The following is a 17,467-nucleotide window of genomic DNA, read 5'->3' as shown; positions in this document are numbered from 1 at the left end:
AGAGAAGGTTACAGCAATTCAGTAGTGGGACGATTTGGGAGGCCTACTATATCAAGGAGGACTGTTATGATGCCGCATGGAGGGCAGCAACTCATTGGAGGACAACCACAGTCATTAAGAGCAATTATGGGCCAACTTAGATGCACTGTTAGGGACTGTGGTCAGTACCCTAATCAGTCCCTGAATTGCAGCGTTACAACATGTTCAAGAGTTGACATTTCTATAGACTAAATGTTGTTGCATTAATAATGATTGGACACTATGTGGGATATGTTTGTTGCTATGTGCCATAGCACCGTAGCAACAGTTGTTATGGGCAATGTATCAGGGTGTGCAGCACAAGTGTATCAAGGTGCAGCACAAGGCAATGCAACATGATAGGCACAGTAAGGTACAGTTTGAAGATGCAGCACAAGGAGGTGCAGCATGATGATATGGTGTAGCAGCAAGATGTGTGCAGCATGAGGATGAAGAGCAGCAAGATGGGTACAACATGATGAGGTACAGCGCAGCAGTGATGCAGCATGGTGCAGCTCTGTGATGAGACATGGTATGATGGTGCAACATGGTGCAGCACTGTGATAGGGTGATGGAATCACATGAGTCCATATCAGTTACCTCATGAGACATCTTCTTAGAGAAGATCTATGTTCTTATCTTGTCAAGTCAAAGTGTTGACTTCTGATGTATATGTACTATCTCTCTCTCTCTCTGTTGAACTATTGAAGAACATATAAGAAGAATTGATCAAGGGTTTCCCCACATTGGGGTTTGTCCCTGGCTAGCGCCACATCTTGTGTCCTCTTGTCTTGGCTTGTCTTCTGCAATTTATGTTTATGTTCTATCTGCAGTTTACTTTAATGCTGATGTGATTGCTAATCTGGAAAAGATATTGAGCTAACTGTGAAAATTGAAATAAATTGCTCTAAGCATAGAACATACCCAAAACTAACAGAGAGGTATTTGAGGTCTCGAGAGTTTGATCATGTAGAGCAGCAGGCTCCTCAGTAAGGGGCCACACTACAGGTTTCAAGTGCATTAGGTGGTACATCAGGATCAAGAGGTTTACCTTCTTCAGGGGTGACAGGTTCACAGAGTGCAACTTCGCCTGGTACAAGATCACCTAGTGCAGGTTCATCAGGCACAGTATCTCAGAGTTCAAGATCTCCATTGGTTACTTCAGAGCCTTCCTCGCGAGGAGGAAAGGCACTAGTTAAGGATTTTCCCATACAACCACAGGAGACTACTGCAATGAACATGAAGCCAAGATAGCTTTGAAAGTCTTTGAAGGAGGCTCAAGAGGTAGTGGGGAGACCAAAGTGGTCAGTGAGAGAGCAGACCACCAGAGAGGTTGGGTGGCTTTGTGGCAGATGTAGTGGAGACAGAGCCAGCTACTTGGAGAACAAGGGGCCACCCCCTTGTACTTCATATTCCTAGGGATTTATTCCTCAATATGGCACTTCAGGATATTATTGAGCCTTTGGAGGGCCTTACGACATGTACATATTATTATTTGGCCCCTTGTGACGCTTATTTTTAAACTTGTGAGCTAGTTTGTTGGGCTTGTCACCAATAGGGGTTTTATTTGCACATCATTTTATCATTAGGGGCTAATGTAGGCCCATAGGCTAATTCAAACTCCTTAGGAGGCTATATATTGATGTTAGATACATTCATTTGGATCATCACTGGACTTGGGATCTCTCTATCTTTAGAGAACTTCGCATTTTTTTCTTGGTGGATAGTTTTTGGAGATGGATTCATTTTGACGTAGGGATTTGGGCTATTTTTCTTGTCTTGGAGCTTTGTCTTGCAAACGAAATGTTGTTTGGATATATTCTATAACATTGTAAGTAAATTTTGACATTGCTATTCTTGTTGCTACATACTGCTAAAATTAGGGCTAGTTGTTGCATAATTGAAATGTGGAATTAAGCACGTTTTAGCTAATTTAATGTATGGGCCAATGTTATATGAACGAAATGTCCTAGAGATTATTTGTCTCAATAAGTTTGCATCATTTGCTTTGAAGTATAAATGCTTGAAGGTCACTTTTCTTTTCTTTCTCTCAACATTGGATGAAGTTAACTTTCCGGGCCTCCTTGATCAAGAAACCAAGTTCTTCGCCATCATCCTCCTTGACTGCATTGATCCCTCAAAAAGGGTGATCATTTCAACCCTCTTTTTACCCCTTTCCCCTTTTTCCCTGGGTCGAGCCCCATTAGGTCACCTAGGGCATCAATTTCCCAGGAATTGACCAATGGAAAAACTTCGATCTCCTACAAACTACTACACTGGTGGGTCCCCTCCCTCTCCAAATTTGAGGCAATTCTAATAGTGGAATCTCAGGGATCCCAAGCCCTAGCTCTAGGATCAAATTTTGCCTAGGCATCCCCGAGGTTAGACCTCAACAAGATCAATTCAACCTTTTGAAGTAAATATTCTTGTTTGGTTCTTTCCTTTCACCTTGTCCAGGATAGGAACATCATTGGTTGCTACATTCCATCCCCGAACCTAGACTGGGTCCACTTGACCCCATGTGGTCCCACTTCTCAATAAAGACTATTTGTCAAGGACCATTTGGGAATCCAAGCTTCCCAAGGATTATAGGGATTGAGAAACTTGTCTATAAGCTTATTCCTTCTCTGTCAACCCTCCAATCCTCACCCCTTACCCCCGGAGGACCAAGTCCCTTTCTTAAAGAGCAAGCAAGTTCCATTCTTCACTCCATCCTTGGGAAAGGGTTTCCAGGCTCACTTCCCACCTATCCATTCAGATATACTTTACAAGTGATCCCTACACTACCGAGACTCCTCCCATCGGTGAAAGTCAGTAAAGAGCAGGAAGACTTAGCTATGGTGACAGTGGGCTAAGCCTCCACCATTGCCCATAACCTAGCAGTTGCCCTCTTAGGAACCCCTATTTGGTCCCCTGTCGGTTTGAGAGGTAACATTTATGGCGTCATTGTCGAGGACTGAAACGTGTGTTTTGTTCCCCATACGACATATTGACATATCATTATTAGCGACTCCATTGGAAGAACGAAGCCCTAGTTCTTCATTAAACTTTAAGGTCGATGCTTGTAGGGTGAAGCACGCATTTTCTAGGCATCTTTAATTTCACCCTAGTGACTCCTACATATGTTTCATGTATACCTCAAATAGGTTGTCATTTTTCGTAAATTTCCTGCTTTGGACATTGCTAGCATCCCTGGACATCCTAATCTTGTCGCGGGAAGGATGCTACGTGGGATGCCCGTGTTTGATGGTGATCCACTCTTCGCAGCTAACCACGTAGAAAGATTTAATGCACATGCTTCAAGGGAGAAGGTTGTCCACCAAGATATGTCCTTATGTTATTGTTCATGGCATCTCTTGGTGATCATAACTCATGGCTACACAATCATGAACCTAGGGGCATCCCATCTATTGAGGAGTTCGTTGAAGGATTTCTTAGACATTTTCAAGTACACCATGCATTAAGCATCAAAGAGGAAGCTTTCATTGAGCATCATCAAGACATCAAGAATCTAGATAGAAAAGTGACCTTCAATTAGGGTCTTAAGGAAAAAAAAGGTATAATTGAAAGGTGTGGTTGTTAACATGATATTTCTACGATAGTATATAAATCTATTAGAATTTAGAACTATCAAGTTACCATTGTTCCATTATTCTACAATATCAATGGATATCATATATGTCCCCTATGAGGCTTTGCTTCAAGTTCTATGCACTGTACACTTTAAAAGAATGTGTTGTTGCCATCAGATAGATGATAATCTTGGATAACCATCACTCGTTGCACCTAGAAAAAGTAAGTTCCCCTACACTATTCTACACAACCTTGTTGATGTCACAAATGGATATTCCAACATGGTGTGTTGCCCTATTGGATTGTGTTTCATTGTATTCCCCAAGAAAGACCCAAAGACTCTCTTATCTCAATCTGGATGTGCAGCTAAAAACATCAAATGTAGTCATGACTCATGAGCATAAATGAACTAATCACCAAAAAATGCCACAGTTGTGATTAAATCATAGTTTTAAAAATCGGTCGCCTTGAATGCAAAACTGGTCAAATCGGCCGATTCACTGGGTGACCGAGTCAAACCGGCCAAAAAACCTGGTAGAAGGGCCCATTTTGCCCAAATTTCACAAAAACCGGACCAAATTAGCTAGTTTATGATGGAATCGGCCGAATTATTGTCAAATTGGTCGGTTCCATCATAAACTAGCAGGTTTATTGCCAACGCAGCTATAAACCCCACAAAATGAAGTTTTGTGAGTTTTGAAGTTGTTTTGGGGGTAATTTGGGGTTGTTTTCCTCCAAAAAAAGTCCCTCCAAGAAAAGCATGCCTGCCCTCTCATTTTCCTGACACATCTCAACCCTAGCAATGTTGGCAATTAATGGTAACGTTAAATTCGTAAATTAAAAAGTGACATTTCTTTTAATTTTCATTTTCATCCTTTTACTTAAATTTTTAACATTACCATGAAGCCCTTCAAGAACCTTGATGTTGGTGGCAGTCAAAGGAAAACAATTGGATAGGCATACTAATATTTTTCTACCACATTATAAGGTCGAGGAGATGAACCCTTCACTCACACCAAAATCATCGGTTAGGCATGTTAAACCTTTTCAATTTCTATCATGTTATAAGGTTGAGTTGTTAATTTTTGGTATGTTCTATGCTCAAGAGCAATTTACTTCAATTTCTTATTAGCCCAATATCGATTTCCAGTTTAGCAATCACATCAGCATGATATTAAAATGTAGATAGAACATAAACATAAACAATAGAAGACAAGCCAAGACAAGAGGACACAAGATGTGGCACCAACCAGGGACAAACCCCAATGTGGGGAAACCCTTGATCAATTCTTCTTATAATCTTCAATAGTTCAACAGAGAGAGAGAGAGATAGTACAAATATACAAATCTGATATTTTATGACAGCAACAACAAACCCTAACCAGCAAAGTCAACGTCAAATATACAAATCTGATATTTTATTGGAGGTCAAATTTGACCTCCAATAAAGCTCAATCAACTCGGCCTCCAACAGTAAGATGTATCAGCCCAAAACAATCCGAAAATCCCAGTGAAACATTGGTCAACAGCAATCAAGCCTACGGCCAACCCTAGGACAGTCGACGTTGGTCAACGCAGGGTCAAAGTGGATGTCAACACTGGTCAACACTGTCAAAACAGCACTTTTGCACCTCTGTCAAGCTTGGTCAATGCTGCCCTAAACAAAAAGTATTCCTCCTTTGCACATGTGAGAGAGATGCCCAGATCTGTGTACCCAAATCAAGAGAGGAGAGATAGATGTGAGAGGATGATATGGTGAAATAATGCCATGAGATCTCCTCCTTTTATATGCAACGTTTAGGTTAAGTTGGGGGGTAAAAATGCTTGTTTTGCTTGCTGGCCGACATTGACAAATTGTCAATAATATAAATAAATTCATATCTCCATATATACATGTCGGAATCGGATGATATTTAGATCAATCCTACACCTCTCAGAGAGAGGAATCCAAGAAAAAATCAGCTGCCATAAATAAGGTGACCCATATGGAGTTTGGCCCTAGTTGCCAATTTTAACACTCCCCCTCAACTAGGGAGAACTCCATCTGCTAATCCATTTGTAAGTCGATACTATCTTTGCCATCAATGCACTGCTCTGTTGTGCTGAACTATGAAGAATAAGAAGTGAACGGGAATGTATCAGACCATTCTCTACTTACCTAAAGCCAGTCCCAGATAAGAGAGTGTGTCATACCACTCTTACGGACCCAAAGTCAGTTCCAATAAAGAGAGTGTCATACCACTCTTACTGACCCGAAGTCAGTTCCAATTCATCCCAAATCAATATCATCCTAGCATAAGGAGTACGGTAGTAGACGATGCGTCCATCGGTAGTACTATGGTCCCTATCCTCATTTCCCTAATCATTGGCCAGATGAGAGGTACTTCCCATGAGTCCCAGACTGCATGGGTAGGATGTCTCAGCAAGAGAAGGATGAACCACTCATCCTGCCTACATGTCGCCACGGGGTATCACAGGGGAAGGCTGAACCACTCACCCTGTACACAGCAAACCACTAGGGGAAGGCTAAACCACTCACCCTATGGTTGCTCATCGCTCCAAGAAGTACCCCAAGCCCCCCGGAGCTCCCAGAGCTCAATGTCCATATCATACAGGACCCTCATAAGAGGGTCTCTCCACGACTCCTAGTCGTTCTCGGAAAGTCAAGAATTTGACCTTTCCCAGGGGCTTTGTCAGAATGTCGACAACCTGCTCATCAGTCCCAATGTGATGGAGCCTTATTGCTCCTCATTGTACCATATCCCGGATAAAGTGGTACCTGATATCGATGTGCTTGGAGCGATCATGAAATACGGGATTCTCTGATAATCGGATCCCACTCTGGTTGTCGCAAAGGATCATAGTGGTATCCAGCACATGTCCAAACAGCTCACTGAAGAGCTTCCTCAACCAGACAGCTTCACAGGAGGCCATACTCACAGCTATGTATTCAGCCTCAGCAGTGCTCAAAGCAACCGACTTCTGCTTCCTGCTCATCCAGGATATCGAAGCAGAACCCAAAGAGAAACAACACCCAGAAGTGCTCTTGCGATCCACCACACTGCCTGCCCAATCAGCATCAAAATAACCATGCAGCCTCACATCTCCGGTAGTGTATCTCAGTCCATGAGTGACTGTGCCCAGAAGATATCTCAAAAGATTCTTGGCACAAATCCAATTGTGTGTGATGAGGCTCAACCATATATTGGCTCAACGTGTTAACTGCAAAACATATATCCGTACCAGAGTTCACCAAGAACATCAGTGCTCCTATGAGTTAACGATACTCAGAAACATTTCCCAATTCAGGTCCAGCGGCACTACCGCATAACTTCTTAAAGTTAATCTCCATCGGGGTAGTCACGGCTTGCAGTCCACCATGCCAAATCTTTCCAATTTCTTCACAACTTATTTTCCTTGGGATAGGAAAATTTCTCCTGGCTTTTTCCAGACCTCCAACCCTAGGAAGTAGTGCATCAGTCCTAGGTCCTTCATCTCAAATTCGGAAGCCAACTCCCTCTTACATTTGTGAATGAGAGGGTTTGCACTAGTATGAGAGGTCTATCATCTTCAACCTTAAAGTAAAGGTTCGAATCGGCTTCACTCCTAGTGAATCCCAGCTTCATTAGATAGCTATCAATCCTCTCATACCAAGCTCGGGGTGCTTGCTTCAACCCATAGAGAACTTTCTTCAACCTGCATACATGAGATTCCCGATCATGAATCTCAAAACCCTCGGGTTGTTCCACATAGACTTCCTCTTTAATTGAACCATGCAAGAAAGCGATCTTGACATCCATTTGATGTAGTTTCCATCCTTGCGAAGCAGCAAGGGCTATGATCGAGCGGATGGTGATGTATCGGGGCAACATGTGCAAATATCTTATCGTAATCTACACCATCCTTTTGAGGGAAGCCTCGAGCAACAAAGCGAGCCTTGTACTTCTTTGCACTCCCATCAACTCCATGCTTGATTTTGTAAAGCCATTTAGAGGTGACAACCGATTTGTCCTCGGGTCTAGGGACCACATCCCAGACATCATTCTTCATATTGGACTCGTATTCTTCATTCATAGCATCCTTCCATACTTGATGCTTCACGGTTTCTTCGAATGATGTAGGCTCATTTTGAATGATAGTGATCATAATGGTCAAGTATCCCTGATACTTGGTCGGCTTTTTGCTTTCACAAAAAGTCCCCCTTTGTGCAATATGTCTCTTGGCATCTTTGAGAGTCTCCCTAAGCCATGAGGGCCTCTTCTTGGAGGAGGAGGGCTCTTGAGGAGGAGGATCAATAAGATCCATAGGTTCATCAACATCCAGCATCGTTTCATCTTCATTTTCATCCTGCTTTCCGATGTCAGCGTCTTTATCCTTCCTCGGTATAGAAAGGTTGTCAACCTTGCTAAGAGCCATATCTTCGTCAAAGGTGACATCGTGACTTATCTCAACTTCCCTTTGACCAGCCCCATAAATTCTACAGCCCTTAGAATTTTTGCTATAGACCACAAAGATTCCTTTCTTTCCAGATGCACCCAATTTGCTTCTTTTCTCTTTCGACACATGAAACTATATGGGACTTCCAAAAATTCTAAAATGAGAGACATCAGGCTTCTTACCAATGAACATTTCTTCGGGAGCCTTAGAGTCCAATGCTTGATGAGAGCATCGATTTTGAACATACACGGCAGTATTCGCAGCTTCGGCCCATAGAAACTTCAGAAGCCTTTGATCATGAAGCATGGCACGAACAGCGATCATAATAGTACAATTCTTCCTTTTAGCCACACTATTCTGCTCAGGAGTGTATGGTATTGTGGTCTCCCACTTAATGTCAGCTTCTCTGCAATAGTCATGGAATTCATTGGATTCATACTCGGTCCCATTATCAATCCTCAATATCTTCATTCTCTTCTCGAATTGATTTTCGATCATGGCTTTGAAGTGACAGAACCAGGTGAACGCTTCATCCTTCTTTTTCAAGAAGTAGATCCAACTCTTGCGAGAATAATCATCCGTAAAAGTGAGATAATATAAATATCCTCCCAAAGATTTTACAGGCATTATACCAGATATGTCAAAGTGGATCAACTGCAATATATCGGTGGTCTTGCTATTACTATAGGGGAATGGTCCCCTTGTAAGTTTTCCCTTGCAACATCCCGGACATATACCTTCATGCTCTACTTTGAACTCGAGCATACCTGTCACCATCTGTCTCACATCGGGAAGATCCTTATAATGAAGATGGGCAAACCTTCGATGCCATAGTTCAGATTGTAGAGATGTCTCGCAAGACATAGCCCCCGATGGACTTCCTCTAACTTGATACAAAGTGTCAACCCACAACCCACAAGTTAAAGCATCTTTAAAATAACTTTTCCAAACACGTACCTTTCCATCGATGAATGTCACCTTGTAACCTTTGTCTTCCATTGCCGAAATTGAAACCAAGTTCTTCTTGAGATTAGGTACATATAGAACTTCTTGTAAATGAATCGTGTTATCTTGATTCAATTGAAGGGTAACATTCCCCATGCCCTTTACGGGATAGGTGGCATTGTCTCCAACAATAATCTCTAAGTTTGTCTCCTTCTCTATCAAATTAGAGAGAGCTTCCTTGTATCCGATGAAGTGCCTTGAAGCACCACTATCAATAAGCCAATTCCCCAAAGTGTCCGAAGGAGAGGTAGTGGAGAGGGCCAATATAAGATAATACTCCTTTAACTTATTTTTGAGGAACAAAATTTGATTTGCATCACTAACCTTGAACATGCTTACCAATTTGTCATAGATCTCCTTGGAGTTGTTCAAATCGGAGATGTAGGCCACCAAACGCTTGTTAATGGAATCTCCAATAATCTTCTTCGCTTTGACTTCAGCCTTGGTGTACTTGTTCTTTGTAGCAGCGGGTGCATTTGATGGAGGCTCAGGGATTTTACCCTTCACATAGTCCAACACTTCTTATTCTTCCAATGTCAAATCAAGAGACATCTTCCATCTGTGATAGTCAGATTTTTCACAGAGCTTGTCTTCAGCCAGGAAGTGGGATGAGGAACCCATTGAGCCTTTTGTCCTTATCCAACTGTCTTTGGTGATTGCTCCTTCACTCTTGCTTGGGCTTTGTCTTCACTCAGCTCTGATACCGAGTTAATTTTTGGTATGTTCTATGCTTAAGAGCAATTTACTTCAATTTCTTATTAGCCCAATATCAATTTCCGGTTTAGCAATCAAATCAGCGTCATAGTAAAACGCAGATAGAACATAAACATAAACAGTAGAAGACAAGCCAAGACAAGAGGACACAAGATGTGGCACCAGCCAAGGACAAACCCCAATGTGGGGAAACCCTTTATCAATTTTTCTTATAATCTTCAAGAGTTCAGCAGAGAAAGAGATAGTACAAATAAACAAATCTAATATTTTAGGATAGAAACAGCAAACCCTAACCAGCAAAGTCAATGTTGGTCAAATAGGTCACTTTTGACCTCCAATCAAGCTCAGTCAAAGCTTAGTCAACTCGGCCTCCAACAACAAGATGTATTAGCCCAAAACAATATGAAAATCCCAGTCAAACATTGGTCAACGACATTCAAGCTTGTGGCCAGCCCTAGTACAATTAGCATTGGTCAACGCAGGGTCAAAGTAGGGTCAAACATAAACAGTAGAAGACAAGCCAAGACAAGAGGACACAAGATGTGGCACCAGCCAAGGACAAACACCAATGTGGGGAAACCCTTGATCAATTTTTCTTATAATCTTCAATAGTTCAGCAGAGAAAGAGATAGTACAAATGTACAAATCTGATATTTTAGGACAACAACAACAAACCCTAACCAGCAAAGTCAACACTAGTCAAACAGGTCAGACTTGACCTCCAATCAAGCTCAGTCAAAGCTTAGTCAACTCGACCTCCAACAGCAAGATGTATCAACCCAAAACAGTCTGAAAATCCGAGTCAAACATTGGTCAACAACAGTCAAGCTTGCAGCCAACCCTAGAACAATCAACGTTGGTCAACGCAGGGTCAATGTAGGGTCAAAGTGGCTGTCCAGAACTGCGAACTGCCAAGGAGAGGCAGCCAAACCCAATCCGCAAACAAGAAGAGGTCAACGCTAGTCAACGCTGTCAAAACAGCACTTCTGCACCTCGGTCAAGCTTGGTCAACGCTGCACTAAACAGAAAGTCTTCCTCCTTGACACATGTGAGAGAGATGCCCAAATTTGCATACCCAAATCAAGAGGAGAGATAGATGTGAGAGGATGATATGGTGAAATAATGCCATGAGGTCTCCTCCTTTTATATGCAACGTTGAGGTTAAGTTGGGGGCTAAAAATGCCTATTTTGCTTGTTGGCTGACCTTGACAAATTGTCAACAATATAAATAAATTCATATCTCCATATATACATGTCAGAATCGGATGATCTTTAGATCAATCCTACACGTCTTGGAGAGAGGAATCCAAGAAAAATCAGCCGCCATAAATAAAGAGACCCATATGGAGTGTGGCCCTAGTTGCCAATTTTAACATGAGTAATCCAAGTCTGAAGACTTTGAGCTAGATGATGTTTATGTATCTCTTGTTGATGATCCCATTTCTAGTAGTGCTAAATCAATGATGAGTTTCATGAGTGCCCATGTTGATCAATGATTTGTAGTTTTGATGTCTATTTTTACTACTACTACTAAAGTTGTAGAGGAATTTTTGGAGTCCTCAAACTCTGAGCCATATTATTTATGTAGCTCATGTTGATGATCTCTTGTCTAGTAGTGGTGATGAGTTTGATAATGATGACGAGTGATCATGTTGTTGATCACTGATATGTAGACTTGTAGTAGGTTTGTGGCCCCATAGCTTAGAGCATTGTTTTTGGACTCTAGAGGCCATTTAGAGCCTCATTGATTATGTATTTTTTTGTTGACATGTATTGCACTTGATGCCATTTTGATATATTCACCTTTACATGGTATATAGATGAGAAAACCTTGCATATTGTCTCTATTGGTTTGGAATCATGGTTTGAAATCTTAAAAATAGTTTTTTTCTTAATAACTAATTATTTCATGTATTTTTTTAAGACCATTCATAGAGATCTGACCAATCACAGATTGACTAGTTCCGATTTGAAACCCGATTTATTAGGTGGACTAGTCAGGCCATCGATTATGTTTTTTAAAACTATGGATTAAATGCAATGTCAAGAACAAAAAAAGTCACAGAAAAAATTATCGACAACATGGAATTAAAGCCAATGTAAGCCCAAATTATTTTAGCTCATTTTTTACTTTACTTGTTGTTGGAAGCCATAGCTGCCAGTATTAAATCCTTAAAGTAAAAGTTGGCATTTTGTAACAAATAAAGCTCGTATACTCAAAGGAATGCTCTGATACCAATGTAACGAACAAAGTTCATATACACAAAGAAATGCTATGATACTAATGTAACGAACAAAGTTTGTTTACTCAGAGGAATGCTCTGATACCAATGTAACGAACAAAGTTGGTGCTTATGTAGTGGAATACTCAAATGTCTGGTATATAAGAATGTCCATAGTGGGACAAATAATATATTATATAAGAATATTTGAATACAACTTACAAGTGAGATGATGATTAAAATTGAGCGTGAGGGTCTTCTTTATATACCTAGGCAACTACCCTTTCATGAATGGTCATGTCTTTAGGGACATGCCTCTTGATTAGCTAATTACTATTTAATTAACTATTCCTTAGTAGTATTTATATATTTATATTTTATTCATATCATTGCCTTCTTCAAAAAGCTTTGTCCTCAAAGCTTATCGTCGACAAGGCATATCATCCATTTCTTTTTCTTAATCTTTTTGCAGCTTTTAGAACTCTTCGAATTCTTGGAGTTGGCATCTTCATTGATACAAGGTGATAGGATCCTCTAAGAGATAAAAAAAAAAAATATCGCACTAAGAAGGGATATGACCATCCTAAATCTATCGTTTGTGGAATCTTGCAGTTATTGGGAACTTGTGATGAATTGTTATTACAAGATTGAATTATGGTGACATAGGCATTCTTGGGGACATAAGCCACTTATTTCTGGTTGAGATATCTGCTTTTTTAACCTGGATGGTGATAGGGAGTTTTTGTGATGTGATCTCTCAATCTATTTGTGGTAATTTCGTGGTTTATTGAAGGAAACTGATTTCTTTGAAGTACAAAAGTTGTTTGATTAATTGTGAAACCTTCACTTGAAATTTCCATTGCTTGAACTGTGACTTCTAAGTACATCTTCGCTTCCACTAGTTTATCCTCTTCTTGAATTGTGATATTGACTGGATGACTATTCGCTCCCTTATCTTCATCTTGCACTGTTACAACTGGAGATTTCAATACTTCTTAAGTTGTTCTAACTTGTCTTTTAGTGACTTCTTGTCACTTTTAAGCTATTTCCGTAAGAAGATTTATATTATGATTCCTTAGACATGAAAGTTCTTTTTCTGAATTGTTGACCTTAGCCTTAATATCATCCTCTTCATCTTTTAAACTTTTGATTTCGTCTAATAAATTTTTATTAAGGTTCTTAAACGTAAATGTTTCTCTTCTTGTTTGTATAGGTGCTTCTTGAGTTCCTTCTTTGTGACCTTAGTCTTCTTCACTTGTGCAAGTAATTTTTCATTGCGGTCCTTGAGGCGAGAAATTTCTTCATCCTTTTCCATTACTTCCTTGTAATGCATATCCGCAACATCTTTATTTTCCTATTGTAACATTTTCTTGTTTTGTCAAAGTTTGGCTATTTTGTCTCTCTTGATCTTTCCGCTGCAATTTCTCGATACACTGGATTACATCGTTTTGTAGGAGTGATGATGGGCATTCAACTTGCAATTTGGATTCCATTTTCTTCGTTTCCTTATTAAAATCTGCATGTTGTCGCTCAAATATTGCCATTAATTGTTCTATATCTCTTGCTATTGATTGTTTTTGTGCATCATTTAGAAATTCAACTAAGGTAAAAGTTTTGTAACATTTTGTGCAAACCACATTTTGATTTCTAAATGAATCTTGGCAATTAGAATATCCATCTGAACAAAAAGGACATTTTGAAAAGAAATTGTTGTTCTTTGTATAAATCATCTTTTTACTACTTTTTTTTCAGTGCTTGACTCTATTTTACGTTCATCGATAATATTGTCAACAATACTTTGACCAAGTGTTAAGTTTAGGTATGTTTTATGCTTAGAGCAATTTATTTCAATTTTTACAGTTAACTCAATATCTTTTCCAGGTTAGCAATCACATTGGCATTGAAGTAAACTGCAGATAGAACATAAACATAAATCGCAAAAGACAAGCCAAGACAAGAGGACACAAGATGTGGCGTTAGCCAGGGACAAACTCCAATGTGGGGAAACCCTTGATCAATTCTTCTTATATGTTCTTCAATAGTTCAGCATAGAAAGAGAGAGAGAGAGATAGTACATTTACAACAGAAGTCAACACTTTGACTTATCTAGATAAGAGCATAGATCATCTCTAAGAAGATGATACATGAGATCAGTTGAAGACATGCTGATTCAACTGATTCTCCAAGGTGACTCCTTCACCTGTCATTGTGTTGCATCTCGTCATCATGCTGCATTTGATCACAATGCTGGACCTTATGACCATGTTGTACACATCATATTGTTGCACCTTATGCTGCAATGTTGTCCCAGTGTTTGACAATGTTGTACCTTGTGCCACTGTTGCACCATGCTGTCACCCATGTGCTTGCTGCACCATAGCTGCTTTGTGTACTTGCTGCACCAAGTACCATATTGTTGTCCCAATGTGCTATACTATTGCAGCACTATGAACTTCATCATGCTGCTGCAATATATCATACTGTTGCACCTCACCATTCTCCTGTGATACACTTCATCACTATACCCATCATCATGCTACAGCATTCACCACAATGTTGTCACATCATATCATATCATGTTGTTGTTTGTTGCATTTAGGACAGCCTTCACAATGTGGTTATGGACTAGTTAGGGCATCAATGACAGTCCAACCAGCCTTCATACATCAGTTGCAACATCCCTACCAAGGCTATGGTCACCCTTCTTCAGCACTCCTACATCCCACGTTGGCTTGTCATACCCCAGCAGGCCTTGCGCCCTCCTAACGTAGACCTGTAGGTGTGATAGGGACTGCGGCTAGCTACAGCAAGCTTATCCTTTGCTGCAGTAGCCCTTCCCAAGGGTTATAGCCCCACAAAACTATGCCTTCAGCACTCAAGACAGCCTGCGGTATCCATGATAGTCTCTCGGCCTCCACCAATGTGTCACTACTGCTCCAGCAGTTATCTCGGCCTCCACCAATGTGTCACTACTGCTCCAGCAGTTATCTCGGCCTCCACCAATGTGTCACTACTGCTCCAGCAGTTATCTCGGCCTCCACTGATGAACTCAGCCTCCTTCACGCTGTCTTAAAGCCTCCCTTTCTTGTTGTGGCTAGGGATTAGGGTTGTTGTAGGTGGACTCTTTCTCCTCCACGTAGGGTACTTAGGCTTCTACCATGGCTGCATTAGATAGGGCAGCGTTAGGGCTTCTTGTAATTGAGATAAGGGTTGTCTTTTATGACAGCGTTTAGGGCAGCATTAGGGATTGGAAAGACGACGTAGGTCTCTTCACCATGATTGCGTTAGGGCTTCTCCATAGGGCAGCGTTAGGGCTACTTCCTCGTGGCTGAGATAAGGGTTGCCCTTCATGACAGCGTAGAGCCTTCTAGGACATCTCCTATGATAGCGTAGAACCTTTCTCCATTAGGGCAGCATTGTCCCTTAGGATCTCTCCTCCCACCAAAATCCAAAGACAAGTAGAGAGGAGAGATCCCAGGTGAGTGTGTCCAAATGACTTTCAAGGCACCTCTATTTATACTAAAACATTGAGCACATGTGGGGTTTATTTGGTCACAGGCTGACCTTGACGAATTGTCCCATAACACAAATAAATTCATATCTACATGAATACTTATCAAAATCGGATGATCTTTAGATCAATCCTACACCTCTCGATGAAAGGGATCCAAGAAAAATATCAACTACATTAATAAGATGACCCACATGGAGTTTGGCCCTAGTTGCCAATTTTAACACCAAGGAATTTATATATTCTTCGTGTGATTGTCCCACTCCTTCAAAATATACTAAAGACTCTTTCTAGTTAATGAACGCAGTGTGCTACTGCTCCAGCGGCTATGGCAGCTCTCGATGGAAGCATTGCAGCAAATGTGTGTTGTTTCTAGCTACGTAAGGTTAGCAAGGGTTTTTTTTCTTTTTGTTTTTTACTTTTAATTTATTATAATTTTGTTTTCACATATATATATATATATATATATGTGTGTGTGGTATATAATTTTTTTTATATATAATTTCTTTCCAAATATATTCATTTGCTTTTTTTCTACTTTTGTTTTATTTATTATTTTTTTATTTAACTTTTTTTTATAAATTTCTTTTAATAACATTTTTTAATTTTTTTTTTTTTGGGTATAATTTTTTTTAAATGGCCAAAGGCCGAAATGGCGATATGGAGAAACTCCAAATTCTTGTAGTGAAACACTTCAACGGCAACAATGTTGATGAATTTGACAGTCAAAGACCTAGATTGGAAAACACAGCTCTGTGTAGCAGTTGAGCGGCCAAAGGATCGAATAGCGCTGATACCAATGTAACAAACAAAGTTCGTATATTCAAAGGAATGTTCTGATACCAATGTAACAAACAAAATTCGTATACACAGACGAATCCTATGATACCAATGTAACGAACAAAGTTTGCCTACTCAGAGGAATGCTCTGATACCAATGTAACGAACAAAATTCGCACTTATGCAGCGGAATACTCTTTTTCTATCATTTTACTTAAATTTTGAACATTGCCATTAATAACTCCAGGACGTTCGAGTGGTTCCAACCTCATCTTTATATGAAGAAAGTAAAATTACATACCCCATTCAGAATTTAGGAGGCCTAACAATTTTCAGGATTGATTGGATCAAGGTATTTCAAGACTGGATTCTATCACATATGAGGGTATGAGATTGTCATTTAATCAAGAGTACCAAGCCCTCTATGTACCTGGTTGTTGGTGGTGTTGACCATTGAACTTATGTATCATGACCTTAGTAAAAAAAATACCCTTCACTCAAGCCAAAACAACAGATTAGGTATTTTAAGCTTTCTGCCTCATTTTAACACTTAGATCAGCCAATTTCATCAAAATTGGAGGGTGTTGACTTGAGCAACAATATGGTGGCTAGACTGGGATCCACACATAGTGCCAAGCACTAGTACTGTTGTCCTGGAGGATCAAGGCAGAGGCCAAAGGCAGAGGCAAAAGGTGCTACTGATCATAAGGATCCCAATACAGGGGATGATTTTGATAATAAGCTCTTATTTATTGTAGTGGGATGTTTTTGTACTTTAGAGGGCATTTAGAATCTAGAACCTCAATGTTAAAGTATTTAGTTTGAAATATGCATTCCACTTCGTGCCATTTTTCTATATTCACCCTTGCAGAGGACAGGAGAGGATGACCCACATCCATTATAGGGGGGAGAAGACTGAAAGTGAGGAATCTGGTGTGCCAGCCTCAACGCCTCCTCCTACACAAAGTGAGACACCCGCCAATGGTCATTTGTCTCCAGCCACAGGTCTTGATCTATAACAGGACAAGCCATTAGCTTTGCTTGTAAAAGGGCTAGAGGGAATCAGTAGCTTGCTCCAAATTAACCATCGTAGATGACTCATAATGATTAGATGCATTTATAATATATTTGATGTAATTTTATATTATTAGTCTTAAACAGACAGCTAACAAGATTCAGTACTGGCAGTTGATTGTGTATCATTTCG

At 40.3% G+C, this 17,467-nt stretch overlaps 1 protein-coding gene across 2 annotated transcripts in view; it reads right to left on the bottom strand.

Moving 5' to 3' along the window:
- LOC149258646 (uncharacterized) overlaps positions 1-17,467 on the bottom strand; it is a 147,240-nt gene that overhangs the window by 67,404 nt on the left and 62,369 nt on the right. The gene's annotated exons all lie outside the window — the stretch shown is intronic.

This window comes from Pinus tabuliformis, chromosome 6 (genome assembly GCF_031772625.1).
Source record: "Pinus tabuliformis cultivar Carrire ecotype Pingquan chromosome 6, CPIR1, whole genome shotgun sequence".
In the NCBI taxonomy this organism is placed as follows: Eukaryota; Viridiplantae; Streptophyta; class Pinopsida; order Pinales; family Pinaceae; genus Pinus; species Pinus tabuliformis.
Note: the sequence above shows the minus strand (reverse complement) of the source record. Positions and strands in the feature narration are given on the sequence as shown.